This window comes from Canis lupus, chromosome 9, assembly GCF_048164855.1.
Source record: "Canis lupus baileyi chromosome 9, mCanLup2.hap1, whole genome shotgun sequence".
NCBI classification, from domain to species: Eukaryota; Metazoa; Chordata; class Mammalia; order Carnivora; family Canidae; genus Canis; species Canis lupus.
Window position 1 is genome coordinate 14,880,260 of NC_132846.1, and position 21,140 is coordinate 14,901,399.

Consider the following 21,140-nt stretch of genomic DNA (forward strand, 5'->3'; position numbering starts at 1 on the left):
AGATGCTGCAGTAATAAGAAGTTAACCTGTACCTTTTCTACAGTGCCTTTTCAGATTCTCCCTCTACATGGGATATTTCTCTGCTTTGAACTCTTATGGGATAATGTACCAATCACATACCATGGATTTCTCTGGTTTTCAATTGTTCCACCCAGTTTTTGAGAAATATTATACTCTCCCTGAGTCACAGTGATGTCAAGGAGATATCTTTTGGGGAACCTATTTTCTCTTTTCTGGGACTCATTGCCCTCCTCTGGCATATGCCCTTAACAGCATGTCCATTCTGCTCCACAAAAGTTGGGTCGTTATTTACTGATTCTCATAAAGTTAAAACCAAGAATTAGAGGTTCTAAGGAGTTGGCTGTAGTCCTAGGACTTATAATAGGACAAAGAAGCTCAGGGAATTTGCCAAATGAGACTGCCATTTTGGGGTGGCTGTTGGGGAGTCTTGTGTGCTGATGATGAACAAGCAAAGAAAAGCAGGACTATGTAGCAGAGAGGCTTCCCTTAACTCCCTTGTCAAAAACTTTAAGCCCTCCTCCCCAGTGCCTTCTCTCTATCCCATCTTCTCTATCCCTTAGCCCACTTTTTTCTTCTTCTACTTCATATTACTTGTTTGTTTCCATCTCCCTGTTCCATTCTTTACTGCTGCACAAATAAACACCACCCCAAAACTTGAGAGATTTGAAACAAAAACAGTCCTCTATTTTGATCACAAATATGCAATTTTGGCAGGCCTTACTCTGCTTCCTGATATTTGGGGTCTCAGTTTGAGATTGAAACAGCTGGGGATTAGCAGCACTCTTTCTACACAAAGCCTTCGGCTTCCTCACAACATGGCAGCCTCGAAGCAATTAGCCTTCTTACATGGTATCCCAAATCTCCCAGACAGTGTTCCCAGAGACCAAGATGGAAGCTGGGTCTTCTGACCTAGACTCAGAATTCCCTGAACAGGGGCAGCCCGGGGGGCTCAGCGGTTTAGCACCGCCTTCAGCCCAGGGCCTGATCCTGGAGACCCGGGATGGAGTCCCACATCAGGCTCCCTGCATGGAGCCTGCTTCTCCCTCTGCCTGTGTCTCTGCCTCTTTCTCTCTCTCTGTCTGTCATGAATAAATAAATAAAATCTTAAAAAAAATAAAGATAAAAATATTTTAACAGTAATATGTACTTGGCCCTGCATAATTTGTTCAGTGGATGAAGTTTGCACTTTGCCGTGGTTTTCTGTCTTCGAGCTTAGAGTCTTGACTTTTTTTCTTTTAGGGTGTTTTAGAGTTTTTTTTTTTTTTTTTTTTTTTTTTTAGAGTAGCAGCAAGGGACAGAGGGAAATGTAGAGAGAGAGACTCTCAAGTAAGCTCCCTGCCCAGGGGAAGCCAAAGTTGGGGCTAGATCCTACCACCCTGAGATCACGACCTGAGCCAAAATCGATACTCAGCTTAACCGACTGAGCCATACAGGCACCCCTCCTATAGGTTTTACTAGGCTTGGTCATATATGTGGGGGTTTTTTGTTTTGTTTTGTTTTTGTCATTTTGAGAGAGAGAGAACACAAAAATGGGGGGGAGGGAGAGAGACAAGCAGACTCCCAGGATCCTGAAATCATGACCTGTGCAGAAGGCAGACACTTGACTAAGCCACCTAGATACCCCTTTACTTGTGTACTTTGAAGAAGTTCATATATTGAAGGAGTTTATGACAGGCTTACTCAGGAAGATGCCACAAAAAAATGATCCTTGTTAAGTTGGTTGGGGAAGTTTTAATACTTAAGTGCTTGAGGGGGGAGTGTAACTGAACCTATGTCTGTCTGCCTGATGCACACAAAACCGACCAGTGTGACCGCAGGATGCAGTAAATAAAGGGCTTATTTGAGAGGCAGCCAAAGGAGGAGATTGGAGAGCAAACCACAAATCTGCTTCCTTGAACGGGGAGAGAACAAGTTTTTTATAATCATGGGGGCTGCATACATAAATATTGATGAAAAGAGCAAAGAAACATATGACTATTCATGAGTAAAGATGGAGCGTGTGCATTGCTCAAGTGTATATGTAACATACTTCCCATGTTCGCTTTAAGTGGAGACTTAACATCAGAAAAAAACAAATTCAGTCCCTCACATCGGGTTATCCTAGGACAATGAGAAGGGGCTATGGGCATGCTCCAAGAGCTGGTATAAACTGGATGAGATCTTGGGTTGGTTACCTTGGGCTATATAGATTATATAGGTCAGAGGCTAGAGAACCATATTAGTTGGCCTTGAATCCAGGTTTCTGTAGGGACAGCTAGAAAATTCATTAGTGGGGTCAGAAAAGACACAATACGGGTACCAGGGTGACTCAGTGGGTTAAACGTCTGCCTTGGGCTCAGGTCATGATGCCAGACTCCTGGACACAGCCCCACATAGCCCCACATAGCCTCCTGCTTAGTGGGGAGCCTGCTTCTCCCTCTCCCTCACTCTCCTTGCCTGTGCTTCCTCTATGTCAAATAAATAAAATCTTTCAAGGAAAAAAAAAAGACACAATAGCTGATTCGGGGAAAATGTTCTCTGACCAACCAACTAAATTTTCTGCAAGCTTCAACCTCATTAATCCTACGGGACTCACTTTCAGAAGGGGAAATGACCTACTAATCTGTCCAATTAGGATGAGTTGACAAGGCGGCTAAGCAAAACCGACTGAAACTTCCTTTTCGCTGAGGGGAACGGGATCAGACTCCGGCCCCCATCCACCCTCTAGTGGGGCGGCAACGGCTCCACTACTTGGGGGAATCTCCCCTTCAACATGCAACTCCTGGCCGCAGACTCCTCATCGCCCATCCCTCCACCCCACCCCCAAACCCCCACCTCCCAACCCCCACTCCTCCATTTGGCCCTCCAGTCGCCGGCTGCCACCGCCCGGGAACAGTAAGTCCGCTGGCCGGGAGTCCGGGAAGGGAATGCGTGGGATGACGTCATGACATGGGCGGGCATACGCAAATGAGCAGCGCGCACAGGCTGCTGGGCCGGCACCGTTGTTTACAAATAGTACTTCTGGGACGCCTGGTGGCTCAGCAATTGAGCCTCTGCCTATGGCTCACGGCATGATCCTGATCTAGGATCAAGTTCCCAATCGGGCTCCACGTGGGGAGCCTGCTTCTCCCTCTCCCTGTGTCTCTGCCTCTGCGTGTGTGCGTTTCATGAAAAATAAATAAATCTTTTTAAAAAAAATAGTACCTCTAAGACCGTTCTTGCATATCTTCAGCTGAAAATAAATATGTATTTCTGTTGGGTGTATAATCAGGAGAACTAGGAGCCATAGAGTCTCTTTGTGAAAAGCCTTCATAGATAGTGCCAAACCGTTTCCCTGTTTCCCAAAATGATTCTACTAATTTACATTCCCACCAGAAGAAATGTGAGCATTGGGTTGTTGAACAGGCTTGTAATATTTGTTATCTTTTTTGTTTTAGTTATTCTGCAGGATGCGTAGGGTTTTTAAATTATAACTTTATTGCAACAGTAATTTCAGACTTACAGAAAAGTTGCAAGAATAGTACAAAGACCGGAGCCTGGGTGGCTCAGGTGGTAAAGCATCTGCCTTCAGCTCCTATTATATCTCAGGGTCCTGGGATCAAGCGCCATGTCAGGCTCCCTGCTGCATGGGGAATCTGCTTCTCCCCTCTGCCTGTACTCCTTTGCTCTCTCTCTCTCACACACACACAAATGAATAAAATCTTAAAAAAAAAAAAAAAGTACAAAGAACTCCTGTGTATGTGTCACCCAGATTTCCTGAATGTTAACATTTTCTACATTGCTTAAAGTCCTTTTTCCCAAAGGGGCAACTGGGTAGCTCAGCCATTTAACATCTGATTCCCGATTTCAGCTCAGGGCATGATCTCAGGGTCCTGAGATGGAGCCCGAGTCTGGGGCCGCACTCAATATGGAGTCTGCCTAAGATTTTCTCTCTCTCTGCCTCTCCCCCTGCTCAAGCTCTCTCTCTCTAAAATAAGTAAATAAAATATCTCTTTTAAAAAGTACTTTTCCCCAAAAGGTCCATGTTCATTTCTTCTGCCCTTTGTGCATATCTCTTTTTTAAAAAGATAAGAATTTTTAAAAAGATAAGAATTAATTTTAATATACTCAATACAATTATCTATGATTCCCTTTAATATCATCAAATATTCAGTATGTAGACGATCCCAGTTGCCTAGGATGGATTTTTTTTTTAATTTTTATTTATTTATGATAGTCACAGAGAGAGAGAGAGAGAGAGAGAGAGAGACATAGGCAGAGGGAGAAGCAGGCTCCATGCAGGGAGCCCGACGTGGGATTCGATCCCGGGTCTCCAGGATCACGCCCTGGGCCAAAGGCAGGCACCACCCAGGGATCCCTAGGATGGCTTTTTACAGTGGAATTCGTTTGAGTTAGGATTCAAACAAGGTCCCTATATTGTATTTGATTGACACAGAATTTTTTTTTTTTTTTTGTCTGTCTCTCCACACTAAATTGACTAGTTTCATCATTTCAGTCTGACTCAAACTAACCACATCTTTTTATTAGTCCTTGGTGGCTTCTGGCACATTTTGTTAATGTTTTGACTATGTTTCTGGTTGTTTTCAGTAGGAAGGTTGCTTTGAATGACCTAGTCTTCCATTGTCAGCCTTTATCACTTTATTTTTTTTAGGGCAGGGGGAGTGGTAAAGGGAGGGGTAGAGAGAATCTTAGGCGGGCTACACACGCAGCATGGAGCCCAACTCGGGCTTGATCTCACAACCCTGAGATCATGACCTGAGCTGAAATCAAGAGTTGGACGTTTAACCTACTGAGCCACCCAGGCGTCCCAGCCTTCATCACTTTAAAATCATGTGTCCACATCATTGAAATGGTGTAACAAGAGAGAAATATAAGTCATACCGAAAGATATTAAAAGTCATAGCCAAGAACTTGAGTCAAATATAGAGTCCTTCCGTAATTTCAGTCATCTTATCTGATCTCATTCTTTTTTCTGATCATTTTTTGTCAGAGTCACAAAGAAAAGGAATAGGCTAGCAGAAAGGGGAAGGCAGGGAACCTTAGGTGGAATAAGAATGGATACTGTGGTTATTTATTACTTTAAATTTTTTATAGTAGTTAAAACATTGGCTGTAGAACATGTGCTAATTAAATGCCTAACTTTTCCCCCTTTGTCAGAAAATAGAAGCACGAGTGTCTGCCGATGAGGACCTCAAGCTTTCCGACCTTTTAAAATATTACTTAAGAGAATCTCAAGCTGCTAAGGTAATTTGATTCTTCATTATTTTTACAAAAATCCATCTCATTAGAGGTTGTTAGACTTAAGATTGTTAATGATTATCTTTTAAATTTGATTTTCAAGTGTGAATTTTTGTTCTCCTTTTATAAATTATTGGTCACTGAACCCCACCTAAGAGTCTCCTCTATAAACTTATCACATAGTATAATCTAGAACTTTTTCTTTTTTGTTAACTTGGTCTATTCATTCAGTTAAAATGCCGACAAAACAAAAAGTAAACCCCCATATAACAGTCTATATAGCTGAAGGATTCCAAAGTCCTCTATTGAAGGTGAGAGAGCTATAAAACCAGGATATGTTTTATTTTAAGGCAAGTCACATTTCCCTTTGGAAGTCTGTGTGCAAGATTAAAACTCTTACTAATCAGGGATCCTTGGGTGGCGCAGCGGTTTGGCGCCTGCCTTTGGCCCAGGGCGTGATCCTGGAGACTCGGGATCGAATCCCACGTCGGGCTCCCGGTGCATGGAGCATGCTTCTCCCTCTGCCTCTCTCTCTCTCTCTCTCTCTCTCTCTCTCTCTCTGTGACTATCATAGATAAATAAAAAATTAAAAAAAAAAAACTCTTACTAATCAAAACAATGTTACACAGAAGCATCTTTAAAGCACTGAAAATGTAGTGGCCCAGATATTCTAAGTTCAGGGCACCTGGGTGGCTCAGTCCATTAAGCGTCTGCCTTTGGCTCAGGTCATGATCCCAGGGTCCTTGGACCAAACCGCATGTCAGGCTCCCTCCCTGCTCAGTGGGAAGCCTGCTTCTCCCTCTCCCTCTGCCTCTCCCCCAGCTTGTGCTCTCTCACAAATAAATAAATAAAATCTTTAGGGGAAAAAAAAAGATATTCTAAACTCATTGTTAATTTATGAATCGATATATTGTACAGAAAATTCCCATGTGATCAGTGGTGCTTTATACCGGTTTTTCATTCCTTATCAAATTATAAATAACCCTTGGGGACTTGGCTGGCTTAGTTGGTAGAGCATGCAACTCTTGAGAGATCTCAGGATCCCTCAGTTCAAGCCCCACATTGAACACAGAGCTTACTTTATTTTTTTTTAATTTATTTATTTATTCATGAGAGAAAGAGACACAGGCAGAGGGAGAAGCCGACTCCCTGCAGGGAGCCTACTACAGGATTCCATCCCAGGGCCCCGGGATCACACCCTGAGCCAAAGGCAGATGCTAAACCAGTGAGCCACCAGGTGCCTCCACAGAGCTTATTAAAAAAAAAAAAAAAAAAAAATTATTATAGGGGTGCCTGGCTGGCTCAGTCAGAAGAGCATATGATTCTCGATCTCAGGGTCAGGAGTTCAATCCCTATGTTGAGTGTAGAGATTACTTAAATAACCATAAAGTATAAATAACCCTTTTGTTTATTAAGATTGTGTCTATTCATGAGAAACACAGAGAGAGGCAGACACACAGGCAGAGGGAGAAGCAGGCTCCCCGTGGGGAGCCCAATGCCAGACTCGATCCCCAGACTCGTTCCTGGGACTCGAGGCTCACGCCCTGAGCTGAAGGCAGACACTCAACCACTGAGCCACCCAGGTGTCCCTGAATAACTCTTTTAACTTTGAGGACTTAGGTACTTGCAAAAATACTGTCCGTATCAGATTATAAACCATTCACGTGGGTGGGCAGGGATAAAATGAATTACTTACTTTGAGGACTTTAAATTCATTATTTTATTATAGTACGTAGTTGCTAAGGCATACTTTTTAGAACATGGCTTTAAAAATAAATGCAGGGCAGCCCTGGTGGCTCAGCGGTTTAGCGCCTTCAGCCCAGGGCACAATCCCGGAGATCCGGGATCGAGTCCCAGCATGGAGCTTACTTCTCTCTCTGCCTGTGTCTCTGCCTCTGTGTGTGTGTGTGTGTGTGTCTCATGAATAAATAAATAAAATCTTTTAAATAAAGATTAATTAATTAACTAGATGTAAATGCAGGGACGCCAGGGTGGCTCAGCAGTTAAGCATCTGCCTCCCTCTCTCTCGGTTTCTCTCACGAATTAATAAATAAAATCATTAAAAATAAAAATAAAAGTAAATCCAAATTTTTTAGTGACCACAAGAAATAATTGAAATTTAATTGCAATAATTAAAACTACAGGGTCGCCTAGGTGGCTCAGCAGTTGAGCATCTGCCTTCAGCTCAGGGTGTGATCCCGGTCGGGGGATCGAGTCCCGCATCAGGTCGCTGCGAGGAGACTGCTTCTCCCTGTCTATGTCTCTGCCCCTCTCTGTGTGTCTCATGAATAAACAAATAAAATCTTAAAAAAAAATTAAAACTACGTACAGCAGAGAGAGTATAGGAATCGATGGTAGTGTGATAGCATTGTATGGTGTCAGATGGTAGCTGTACTTGTGAGCATAGCGTAACATACAGAGTTGTCAGAGCACTGTTGCACACCTGAAACTAATGTAATACTGTGTGTCAGCTCTACTTGAACATGAGTGAGTGAATAAAATCTCAAGCATATTCCATGTTGAGCAGAGACTCTAAAGACCCATTTTTTTTTTAAATTTATGATAGTCACACACACACACACACACACACACAGAGAGAGAGAGAGAGAGAGGCAGAGACATAGGCAGAGGGAGAAGCAGGCTCCATGCACCGGGAGCCCGATGTGGGACTCGATCCCTGGTCTCCAGGATCGTGCCCTGGGCCAAAGGCAGGCGCTAAACCGCTGCGCCACCCAGGGATCCCAAGACCCATTTTTAAAAGGCACCTCAGGGGGGCACCTGCGTGGCTCAGTCAGCTGACTGTCTGCCTTCAGCTCAGGTCACGGTTGATAGAGCATGCAACTCTTGATCTCAGGGTCCATGAGTTCAAGCCCCACGCCGCGCTCCCTGCTCGGTGGGGAGTCTGCTTCTCCCTCTCTTTAGGGGCACCTGGGTGACTCGGTTGGTTGGGTGTCTGCCTTTGGCTTGGGATGTGGTGCTGCAGTCCTGGGATCGAGCCCTGCATTGGGCTCTCTGCTCACTGGGGAGCCTGCTCTTCCCTCCCACTTGTGCTTTCTCTCACTCTGTCAAATGAATAAATAAAATCTTTAAAAACTAATAAAAATAAAAATGGGTCTTTAGGGGCGCCTGGGTAGTGCAGTAAGTTAAGCATGTAACTCTTGGTTGCAGCTTAGGTCATGATCTCGGGATAATGAAATCGAGCCCTGCATCGGGCTCCAAGCTCAACGTGGAGTCCGCTTGAGATCCTCTCTCCCTCTCCCTCTGCCATCGCCCCTCATGCACTCTTATTTCTCTCAAAAAAATAAATCTTAAACAAACAAACAAGGGTCTTTAGTGGGGAAAAGAAAGATAAGGGCACCTGGCTGGTTCAGTCAGTGGAGCATGTAACTCTTGATCTCAGAGTTGAGAGTTTGAGAATCTTGAAAAATAAATAGAAATTAAAAATGGCTCGGCTCAGGGGTGCCCGGGTGGCTTAGTTGGTTAAGCATCTGCCTTTGGCTCAGGTCATGGTCCCGGGGTCCTGGGATTGAGCCCCACATCAGGCTCCCTGCTCAGCAAGGACTCTGCTTCACCCTGTCCCTCTCCCTCTCCCCCTCTCCCCTGCTCATGCTCTGTCGCTTGCTCTCTGTCTCTCAAGTCAATAAGTAAAATCTTTAAAAATAAGAATAAAATAAAATAAATAAAATAATGTGTCCCTGGCCCATTTTTAAATTGGGTTGTTTGTTTTCCTACTGTTGAATTTAAGATGGTTTTTTTGTTTTGTTTTGTTTTTGTTTTTGTTTTCTATATTTGGGATAGGGGTCCTTTCTCAGATACATCTCTTGTAAATACTTTCTCTTGGTCTGTCTGTGACTTGTCTTCTCATTCTCTTGATAGTGTCTTTGGTAGAGGAGACGTTTTTTATTTTAACGAAGCTTACTTTATAATTATTTCTTTCATACATCATGCCTTTAGTATTATATCTAAAAAGCCTTCACCAAACCCAACATGTTCTCCTATGTCACCTTTTAGGGTTTTTATAGGTTTACATTTAGAGCTATAATCCGTTTTGAGTTAATTTTGTAAAGGGCGTAAGGTCTGTGTGTAAATTCATTTCTCCGTGTGCAGATGTCCAGCTTGCCCAGCACCATTTGTTGAAGACTGTATTATCTGCATGGTATTGCTCTTGTTCCTTTGCCAAAGAATAAATAGGTAACTGTATCTGGTTCTGGGCTCTCCGTCCTGTCAGTTGACTTACGTGTCTGTTCTGTCACCAGTCCCACACTGCCTAGACGGTAGCTGTATAGTCAGGCTTCAAGTACATAGGTCGGTCCTCTGACTTTGTTGTTCTCCTTCAATATGTTGATGATTATTGTTTGCCTTTTGCCCCCCTACACTTGAGAATCTGTTCGCCAAGATCCTCAAAATAATTTGCTGGGATATTGATTGGGATTAGTTAAACCTATAGATCAAGTTGGAAAGAACTGATGTTGACAGTGTTGAGTCTGCATATTCATGATCATGGAATAGCTCTCTGCTTACTTATTAGCTCTTCCTTGATTTCTTTTATCAGGGTTTTGTCGTTTTGGCAGCAGGCAGCAGAAGATGCAACTCCTTCTGTCCATGGGTCCTGCCCCTACCCTTGAGTTTTGTAGTTTTCCTCAAGTTGACTTTCTATTTATTTTGTTAGATTAATTCCTAGGAGTTTCATTTCTGGGGTGCTAATGTAAACATGTTTTTAATTTCAAATTCCACTTGTTCGTTGGTGGTATATAAGAAAACCATGGATTTTTGTGTATTAATGTTGTATTCTACAACCTTATCATACTCCTTCCTTAGTTCAGGGTTTTTTGTTGCCTCTTACAAAATTCTACATAAACAAGTCATGTTATCTGTGAATAAATACAGTTTTATTTCTTCCTTCCCGATCTACATACTTCCTATTTCCTTATCACATTAGCTAGGGCTTCCAGTATGATGTTGTGAAGGAGTGATGAGGGGGAACATGCATTATTACTGATATTAGTGGGCAAGCCTCCAGTTTCTCACCATTCAGTGTGATGGTAGCTATAGGGTTTTTTTGGTAGATGTTCCTTATCCAGTCGAGGAAGCACTTTATATTCCTAGTGTGCTGAAACAGTTGCTTTTCTTTAAAGGACAGAAACTTTTTTTTTTTTTTTTAGGACAGCTGTCAATTGTTTTTTTTATTAAGATTTTTAAAATTTATTTATTTATTTATTTGAGAGAGCTCAGGCACGAGTTCGAGCTGGGGAAGGAACAGAGGAAGGGGGGGAAAAGCAGACCCCCTGTTGAGCAGGGGACACCCCCCCCATGTGGGGCTTAATCGCAGGACCCCAGGTTCATGACCTAAGCCGAAGGCAGACCAACTGAGCCACCAAGGCTCCCCAGTCAATTGATTCTTAACAAAAGTGCTAAGACAATTTAGTGGGGAAAGCATAGACTTTTCAACAAATGGTAGTACTGTGTCAGCTGCATAGTCACATGAAAATAAAGTTAGGCCCCTTCCTCATACTGTGTATAAAAATTTGCTCAAGATTAATCAAAGACCTAACTGTAACGGCTAAAACTTTAACATTTTTAGAAGAAAACATAAATGTAAATCTTTGTGACCTTTGATTAGATGTCGGTTTCTAAAAAAAAAAAAAAAAAACAGATGTTGGTTTCTCAGATACACCCGGAACACAGTAACCAAAGAAAAAAAATAATAAATTGGACAAACCTTATTAAAATTAAAAACATCTGGGATCCCTGGGTGGCGCAGCGGTTTGGCGCCTGCCTTTGGCCCAGGGCGCGATCCTGGAGACCCGGGATCGAATCCCACGTCGGGCTCCCGGTGCATGGAGCCTGCTTCTCCCTCTGCCTGTGTCTCTGCCTCTCTCTCTATCTCTGTGACTATCATAAATAAATAAAAATTAAAAAAAAAATTAAAAAAAAAAAAATTAAAAACATCTGTGTGTCACAGTACACTAGGAAGAGAAGTGGAGAGACAACCCGTAGACTGGGAGAAAATATTTACAAGTCATACGAGTCCCTAATAAGCAGCTGAGATCCAGAGAATGTAGAGAACTAGTCTTCTCGATAAAAAGACAAATAGCCCAGTTAACAAATAGGCAAAGGACTTGAATCAACCTCTCTCCAAAGAAAATATACAAATGACTAATGAATACATAAAAAGATGCTTCTTCGTCAGGGAAATGCAAGTCAAAACCACGGCAAGGGTTGCTGGGTCAATGGGTAGAGCATGCGACTCTTGGTCTTGGAATTGTCAGTTCTAGAGATTGCTTAACAAACATAATCTTTAAAAACAAAACCAAACCACAGCAAGATACCACTTCACACCCACTAGGTGGCTTTAATCGAAAAGACAGATAAGGGTTGCCAAGGATGTGGAGAAATTAGAACCCTCATACAGCGTCAGCGGAAATAGAAAATGGGGAGTGCCTGGTTGGCTCAGTGGGTTAAGCGTCTGCCTTAGGCTCAAGGCACATCTCAGGATCCTGGGATCGAGGCCTGTGTTGGGCTCTCTGCTCGGTGGATAGTCTGCTTCTCCCTCTCCCTCTGCCCCCTCCACCCCCGCTCATGCTCACTGGCTCTCTCTCTCCCCGCCCCCCTCAAATGAATAAATAAAATGTTATAAAAAAGCAAGCAAGCAAGCAAGCAAGCAAGTGTGCACCATAAAATGGTACAGCTGCTTTAGAAAACAGTCTGGCAGTTTCTCAAGAGGTTCAACATAGAGTTACCAAATGACCCAGCAATTCCACTGCTAAGTAATGAGATATGAAAGAGAAAGGAAAACATGTTCACACAAAAACTTGCACAAATATTCATAACAGCATTATTCATAATAGGCAAAACTTGGTAACAAACCAAATGTCTATCAACTCATAAGTGGATAAATCAATGTGGTATTTCCATATAATGAAATATTATTTAGCAATAAAAAGGGAGGAAGTACTGGTTCACACAATAACGTGAATGAATTTGAAACTTTATGCTAAGTAAAGAAAGCCAGGCAGACAAGGCCCCATATTATAGGATTCCCCCCCTTTTTTTTTAATGAAATGTCCACAATAGGCAAATCTAAGAAAGCAGATTAGTGGTTGTGGGGGGCGGTGGGGTGGGGGGGGACGGTGGTATGAGAGGAAAATGAAGAATGACTACTGATGGATTGCTTTCCCTTTGGGTTACAGAATCGTTCTAAAACTGATTGCAGTGTTGGTTGTACAATTCTGCGAGCATACTAAAAACTGTTGAGGGGTGCCTGGGTGGCTCATTCGGTTAAGCGTTTGCCTTGGGCTCGGGTCATGATCCCAGAGACCCGGGATCAAGCCCCACTTGTTGCTCCCTGCTCATAGAGTCTGTTTCTCCTCCCTCTGCGCTCCCGGCCCCACCCGCGCTCATGCGGGATTCTCTTCTGCAAATAAATAAAATGTTTAAATTTCAAAAACAACGTAGACGCCTGGGTGGCTGAGCGGTTAAGCGTCTGCCCTCGGCCCAGGGCGTGATCCTGGAGTCCCGGGATCGAGTCCCGCATCGGGCTCCCCGCATGGAGCCCGCTTGTCCCTCTGCCTGTGTGTCTCTCATGAATAAATAAATAAAATATTTTTAAAAAGATTTTCAGGGATCCCTGGGTGGCGCAGTGGTTTGGCGCCTGCCTTTGGCCCAGGGCGCGATCCTGGAGACCCGGGATCGAATCCCACGTCGGGCTCCCGGTGCATGGAGCCTGCTTCTCCCTCTGCCTGTGTCTCTGCCTCTCTCTCTCTCTCTCTTACTCTCTCTCTCTCTCTCTCTTTCTCTCTCTCTCTCTCTGACTATCATAAATAATTAAATTTAAAAAAAAAAGATTTTCAAATTTTATTTATTCATGAGAGACGGGGCAGGGCACGGGGTGGGGGGTGGCTGCGGGCAAAGACACAGGCAGAGGGAGAAGCAGGCTCCATGCAGGGAGCCCGATGCGGGACTCGATCCCGGGACCCCAGGATCACCACCTGAGCCTAAGGAAGACGCTCCACCACTGAGCCACCCAGGTGCCTCATAGCTGAATTTCTCTCGGTAAAGCTGTTATAAAAACCATCTAGAAGAGTAACTGGCATGTGTGGTATCCATAGTTGAAGTATTCCCTCTGCTGATGATGGGGTGGCGGGGTAACTATTAGAAACATGCAGCGTGTATTACTGGGAAGCATTCTGTTTTATAGGATCTCCTCTATCGAAGATCCAGGTCACTAGTGGATTATGAAAATGCGAATAAAGCACTGGATAAAGCAAGAGCAAAAAATAAAGATGTCCTGCAGGCTGAAACATCCCAACAGTTATGCTGTCAGAAATTTGAAAAAATATCTGAATCTGCAAAACAAGGTACTGTTAGCTTACCGTTTGATCCTGAAGTATACTTCAAGCTATTCTATAAAATTAATCTCATTTCTTTTGTTCACAGAACTTATAGATTTTAAGACAAGAAGAGTTGCTGCGTTCAGAAAAAACTTAGTGGAACTGGCAGAGTTAGAACTGAAGCATGCAAAGGTTAGTGTCACATTGAAGCTTAATAATTTAAATGACTTCTAATTTAGGAATGAGTCAGTTACAGGGTGCCTGGCCAGCTCATTGGGCTCCTGAGTTGGAGCCCCATCTTGGCGTAAAGGTTACTTTAAGAAGAAAGGAAGAAAGAGAGAGAGAGAGGAAGGAAGGAAGGAAGGAAGGAAGGAAGTAATTGTGGAATTGATAATAATTCTTTAATGACCTTTTCCTTCTTCCTACAGGCATACACAAAGTATTTCTGAATTAGAATTCATAATAATTGGAATTATACTTTTTGAAGATTATTTTACTACTTCACAATAATTCTGATTTAGAAAATAAACATCCTTCTTCTGGGGTTTTTCTGTAGCGTTTGTTTCCTTCACATCAAGCCCTTTCTTGTAGTTACTATAAAGATACAGCTTCGGGGACACCTGGGTGGTTCAGTTGGGTGAGCGTCCAACTCTTGCTTTGGGGTCAGGTGGTGATCTTGGAGTTGTGGGCTCCAGGCTCAGCATGGAGTCCACTTGAGATCCTTTCTCCCTCTCCTCCTACCGCTCCCACTCGTTCTTTCTCTCTCTCTCTCTCTCTCTTTCTCTCTCTCTCTCAAATAACCACTTTTTTAAAAAAAGGATAAAGTTTGGCCCAAACCTTATAGTGATTTTAAAACTAGAGAATCTTAGAATTGAGAGGGATGTGGGCGCCGGAAGGGCTCAGTGGTCGAGCGTCTGCCTTTGGCTCAGGTCACGTCATCCCGGGGTCCTTGGATCGAGTCCTCTATCGGGCTCCCCACGGGGAGCCTGCTTCTCCCTCTGCCTGTGTCCCTGCCTACTCTCTGTGTCTCTCGTGAATAAATAAATAAAATTTTTAAAAGAGCCAGAGAGAGAGAGAATTGAGAGGGATTTTACAGAGCACCTAATTCAAACAAGAATATCTACAGTTTCTCCAAACGGTCAGCTCTGCGAGACTCTAGTACCTAGGTTGGAAACCAGTATCGTGTTTTGATTAGCTAAAAAACTAAATCACTTTTTTTTTTTAAAGATTTTATGTATTTATTCATGAGAGACATAGAGAGGCAGAGACATAGGCAGAGGGAGAAGCAGGCTCCTGGTCTGGGACGCTCGCCCAGGACCCCGGGACCACGACCTGAGCCAAAGGCAGGTGCTCAACCACTGTCCACCCAGGGGCCCCAGACAATAAATCTTAAAAAAAAAAAGAAAAAAAAAAAAGAAAGAAAGAAAAGAAAAAGAAAAAGAAAAAGAAAAAGAAAAAAAATGTTCAGTAGTTTAACTGGGACACAAAGAGCACCTCCTCTCTCTCAGTAGATCATGCCAGGTAATCCAAAACAGTCATATTGGTGTACAGGGACATTTACTGAAGCAGCTGGTTATGTGGAAAATATTGTACGTGAAACAGGTTAAATAGTTTTAGGTCTTTAAACAGTTAGTTCCGTATAAGAAGCAGTTGTTTTCCAAATCCGGTTATCTTCGTGTAGCGTGCTGTGACTTTTCGGTCCGGTTCTTCTGGGCTTCGTAACTTACTCTCCTTTCCTGTTTAGGGTAACCTACAGTTGCTGCAGAACTGCTTGGCAGTGTTAAATGGAGACACATAAGCCACACTCCACCTTCGGCTAAAAAGGGCTGCCTTCCTTCAGATTTTATTTTTGTTTTCTGAATGATATTAAAGCATTTACTGCTCACCGGGAAGAAAAGAAACAGCTGACAAAGCGCATCTACTCTCCTTTTTTCTGAGAAACAACGGAGCGGAGCCGTCCGTGGGTTCTGCCGATCTGTGGGGGGACACTGCCCTCCTGTACCCGAATGCTCCCTGGGACAGCCGTGGGTCACCTCGCGCTCCTCCTCTTCCAAAGCCCAAAGTTCAGTCTTTTCCTTAAGTAGCCTCCGTAGCTGTGTTTATTTTATGCGTAGTATTCCTTCTGGCTGCCAGCCGCATTTACGTTTAAGTACTTTCTGAAGTTTAACCCTTTTAAAAATACATTGTTCAAACAAGGTAAAGATCGCCGGCCGTCACCTTCTTCTGAATTTTGTTTTCAAAAGACATTGTGTACCTACCACCTTAGTTCATTCATGTATCCTGGTAAAGCATCGTAATCAGACTTATTTTTAATTAATGAACATTTCTTAGAAGTTTTGGGACAGACTTTATGTAATCTTTATAAGTATGATTTCTGATGAAAAGCAAATGCATTAGTATGTTTGCCTTAAACTTGTAGACTAAACCAACTATTATCAAATAAAAAGTGATAACAGTGATAGTTTTTTTTAACTCTGTGGTCATTGTATCACTCTAAAATTTGGAGTAGCTATAACCCGTCTACTCCTTTGTTATGCTTTACAGTACAGGTCCTACGTTTTCTTTTTCTTTTTCTTTTTCTTTTTCTTAAAATGGCATATTGAACCAAGTTCACCAGTCCCTCTACAAAAGGATGAGCTGCTTTCCTGTGTGCACTTTTTTGCATTTCATAGAAGATGGGATTGGGCAGAGGCAGGTTAGAAACAGCCATGTCTAAACTACGGGAGCAGACAAAATAAATGGTCTGTTACGGTTTCCTGGATTCCGTCTCCATCTAGCTCAGCTGAGGAACCATGCGACGTGCCATTGAGCCACTTGATAGTCCTACTGGTGTGTAAATCGGTACGTAGAGAGGAAGAGTGCTCTAGGGAACAGCACTTGTCGGTGGGGGAACGGTTGGAATAAAAAGGATACTACTTGTCAGTAATTACGAATATTATTGGCCTTTTGGATGTAAATTAACATCCTGTCATCTCTCCTTTAAAATTAGGTTGTATGGTTTGATTGTTTTTTTCTTTTTCTTTTTAACTGTCTAACTTTTCCTCCAGTTGGAAGCCACAGGTATCGTGGGTGGGTTCCTCGTTTACATTTTCCCAGACCCTGTTTGTAGGTCTTAAGGGTAGTCCCCAGGATTCCAGCCTCGCATGTTCTCTTGCCTCACTGGTGTGCCATTTAATGTTTCTTTCACTGAGGTGGTTCCCTGATGCCGCTTGAGCCTGATTTTTCTGTTGCCTGAGAAATCTCTGTGTTTTGTCCTCCCCCACGTCTCCTTCACTGGTGAAAACATGCCCATGCGATGCTCTCCGGTGGGTGAACATGGGACAGAGCCCCAGCTTCCCGACTCGGGTGCGGCCCTTTCACCGGCGGCCCTTGTGGCCTGAGGCGGGTGGGCTTGACCTGTGTCTGCCTCATTTTCTCTACTACAAAGGACAGACTGACCTACCTCACAGGGGTGTTGTGAGGATGAATAAACATTGGTACAGTGCTTTGGAAATGTGAAGATGCTGTGTAAATGCTAAGAAATAGCAGGTACAGGGCAGAAAGCTACGTACGACGTTCCACGTAGCCCTCAGCTACTCTGTACCAAGGAGGTCTTTTTGGAGGAAACCGGTAGGAGAGTGTTAACATACATCCTTTGGTCCCTGGGTTACATTTTTACCGTGTTTGTTGGGGTGGGTTAGACTGGAAGCAGTACGTACGTATTAGAGCATGGGGCGCGGGGGGGGGGCTGCTTGATGAATATAAATGAGTTGACCACACTGTCCCAGGGCCTTCTCACAAAACACAAGTAAGAACAAAGGTTACTCCCTCAAGGGCCTGCTTTAGGAAAGATTCTACTTGGTACGTCGGGAACGACCGAAGCATTCCATACTTCATTGCTAGTTGCTGATTTCAGAAAACCAAGGTTTCACGGCTCTCGTGCTGTGGCCTTCATTACACGTTTGTTGGCCCCCGTGCCCCTGGGGGACACGAAGGAGAAACAGGAGGATGCGGTGGCCACCCTGCACGGGTGGTACAGAGTTTCCGGCGGGTGACGGCGGACCCTCTGAGAGGAAAAGAGCGACCTAGGCACTGTCCGGGATGGAAACGGTGGGATGGGAAGCAGGGGAATGCGGTTCGCAGGTGAGAGCGGGAAACGAAAAATAAAGAAATTGAGGGGGGGGGGGGGGGCGGAGCTTCGAAGCCCGGTCGAGATGCCGGAACAAACAGGAAATCTCGAGCGTTAAAACTTGGGCAGGAAGAAGCCGGTACCGAGCTCGCGGTCTCCCGGCCGGGCGAACGGCTGAAAATCTCGAGTCCAGGACACCGCGAAGCTGCCAGGCTCCAGATATAAACGCGGAGCGACAGAAAGAGTGAAGCCAGAGCAACGAGAAAACCGCCAGAGCACAACCAAAGCTGCCATTCAAACCCAGATGCCAGGGGAAAGCGCGAACGCAGTCCCCCACTACCACAAATTATGCAGTCGAGTTTCCCACATTTGGGGAAATCGCAGGGGTCAGCACATCCGGAGTGCAATGGATAAGCCTCGCCCTGGGAAAACCACCTTCGTGATCATGGTATCTCCCCTGCCAGGTAAGTATGAGTTGCTCCCCGCCCCGACGCACACACCCTCGCGCTCGCCCCACTCCTTACACACGGTCACTTCACGCCCGCCGCCTCCGCACCCCGCCTCCCCGCGCCACCCCCGCGGACACCTGCGTCCACCCCACGCACCGCCTCCGGCGCCTTCGTCTCGCCCCACGCGGGCCCCGCGGGCCCCGGCGCTGCCGGACCAGCGGCCTCTGCGCGCCTGCTCATCTGCATACGCCACGCCCCTGTCCCGCCGTTCTCCGGCTTGTGTTTGGCGCCCTGCAGATAAAACTAGACGACCAGGCGAGATCTGCTCTTTTTCTTTTTTAAGCGAAAATAAGCGTTAGTATATAGTTCCGGTTTTTGATTTTTGATGTTTTGTTTTGTTTTGTTTTATTTTGTTTTGTTTTGTTTTGAAGTAACCTCTACACCCAGTGTGGGGGCTTGAGCTCCGCCTCATAGTCGCCTGCTGTACTCTGGGCCAGCCAGGCTCCCCACACGCTAGGTTGTAGTTTAAGACCAGACTGAGGCGTTAGACACTCTCATTATCTTTTTCTAACCTTTTGCCACTGAGAAAGTCTTTTGGACAGTCATCCCTCCATGGGTGTCTACTTTTTCTTTGGCTGACCTGCGGCTTCCAGCAGGTGAGGGCAGGTTTCCTTGACCTGTACCTTTCTCTGGGGATGACACACTAACTATGTTAGGTAACAAAAAAAAAAAAAAAAAAAAAAAAGATAAACTCGGGATCCCTGGGTGGCTCAGCGGTTTGGCGCCTGCCTTCGGCCCAGGACGTGATCCTGGAGTCCTGGGATCAAATCCCTCATCCGGCTTCCTCCTTCTCCTTCTGCCTGTGTCTCTGCCTCTCATGAATAAATAAATAAAATCTTAAATATATATATGTATATATAAACTCCAAAAACATATATAGTATGCTACCGTTTGTCTAGGAAAAATGTGAAAACAAGAAAAGTATACAGTCTTTCAAAAAGACAATAATAAACCAGAACTGACGACAGTTGGGGCGGGGGAATAGAAAGAGTGATGAGTGATGCTTTACTGAGTGTACCTTCTTCGTAATTCTGATTTTGGGAACTCTATCAATGCTTTACCTGCATTTTTAAATTGCAGGGGGGAAATCCCTAAAATTGCATATAAGCAAGCACGCCTGAAACAAACGGTCTCAGATGAGTAGTATAAACCCCACTGAAATAGGAAAAAAATAAAAAATAACCTAGTGAAATGACTTTTGGACACAGTACACTGACTATAAACATCTCATAAACACCTTGTCCAAAGACAAGAACTGCGGACAAACTCTGAACTGTCCCATAGTAGGTTTGTAGTTCGTAGCTATCTCCGTGGAACAATTCTGTAACAACGTTGCATGTATTGTAGGCTTCAGCTAATGAGTAAATGGAGATCGGGGAGTCAAGGTTCTCACTGCCAGAGAAAACAGATACAAATAGGAGGTGGTGGAAGGCAAGGGGAATCCATGTGTGTAAAACTGAAAGTGGAAATTGACGGTATCGGGATGGGCTCATTACCCTTAATAGAATTAATATAACAGGTACAGATATATATACATACATACATATATATGGTGGGTTTTTTTTTTTTTTTTCTTTTTTACCTCTATCCACCAAAGGGGACTAGAAGGAAAGACAGCATTCAGCTTACCTCCTGCCAGGATCTGGCTTTCTAAATGCCATTCTCCACTAAAAAGAACCAAGCCGGGCAGCCTGGGTGGCTCAGCGGTTTAGCGCCTGCCTTCGGCCCAGGGCGTGAATCTGGAGTCCCGGGATCATCGAGTCACGCATCGGGCTCCCTGCACGGAGCCTGCTTCTCCCTCTGCCTGGGTCTCTCTCTCTCTCTCTGTGTGTGTCTCAAGAATAAATAAATAAAATCTTAAAAAATAAAAATAAAAAAGTATATAAAAAATTAAAAGAACCAGGCCTCTGGAAAAGTAGATTTTTTTCAGGAGTCAAGAAAGGTACAAAGTGACCCAGGAACATCTCGTGCCAGAAGATAAAGAAATGCTCCAATAATCGTATGGATGTGTCAAAGGACACAGCAGCCACCCTGCACTTGATCTTAGCCAAGAGGCCGAGAAGTGATTCACAGTAGCCACCCTGAACCGACTTTCATAGGCCCAATCTGATAACCTCTGAACATCAAAATAAATTTAAAAACAGTTAGTGGTCACAAACAACTGAATAAAATAACCACCATGAGTTCATATGGATGGTACACAGGGAAGGAGGCAAAGTTCCTCCGTACACTACAAGGCCAACTAATAAATGGAGAATGAATGATGGAATTAGAAGATCAACATTTGTCAATTAGAACGCAAGAGTCCTCAAAGGACGCTGAAACTATTGTGTTAGGGGTGCCTGGGTGGCTTGGTCGGTTTACCGTTCCCACTCTGTTTCGGCTCAGGTCATGATTTCGGGGGTCCTGAGATCAAGCCCCCCGCCCCCACTGGCTCAGGCACTCAGAGGGAAGTTGGCTTGAAGATGCTTTTTCTCTGCCCCTCCCTCCACTTGCTTGGGCCCCCCAAGCAGACTGCCGGAGTGCGGAGTCTGATGCGGGGCCAGATCCTAGGACCGGTGAGATCCTGACCTGAGCTGAAACCAAGAGTCAGACAGACACTTAACCCACGGAGCCACCCAGACGCCCCTAAGTGATCAACGTTAATACCACCGATAATTGAACAAACTCGCTTCCTGGGCCTCCGAAGGTGGTGCCCAGAGGAACACACCGTATTAATTTGCTAGATCTGCCATCATAAAGTACCACAAAGCGGGTAGCTTCAAAGAACACAGTTGTGTTCTCCTACGGTTCTGGAAGCCACGGGTCCAAAAGCAAGGTGCCAGTAGGACCATGCTCTCTGAGTCTTTGAGTAGAGTCTTTCCTTGCTACTTCCTAGCTTCTGGCGCTCACGGCCAATCCTCGGCTTGCAGCCACATCACTACAATCCCTGCTTCTGTCATCACATCGTGTTCC

General features: G+C 44.4%; 1 long non-coding RNA gene and 1 other non-coding gene across 2 annotated transcripts; one reads left to right on the forward strand and one right to left on the reverse strand.

Annotated features, from left to right (window-relative positions):
* The first annotated feature begins 5,085 nt into the window (after positions 1-5,085).
* LOC140639815 (uncharacterized) lies at positions 5,086-16,027 on the forward strand. The gene is made up of 4 exons (XR_012036468.1): positions 5,086-5,244; positions 13,436-13,595; positions 13,675-13,760; positions 15,313-16,027. It is a non-coding gene; the product is annotated as an uncharacterized lncRNA (long non-coding RNA).
* A 1,957-nt stretch (positions 16,028-17,984) lies between these two features.
* On the reverse strand, positions 17,985-18,148 carry LOC140640725 (U1 spliceosomal RNA). The gene has a single exon (XR_012037364.1). It is a non-coding gene; the product is annotated as a U1 spliceosomal RNA (small nuclear RNA).
* Positions 18,149-21,140: the final 2,992 nt, after the last annotated feature.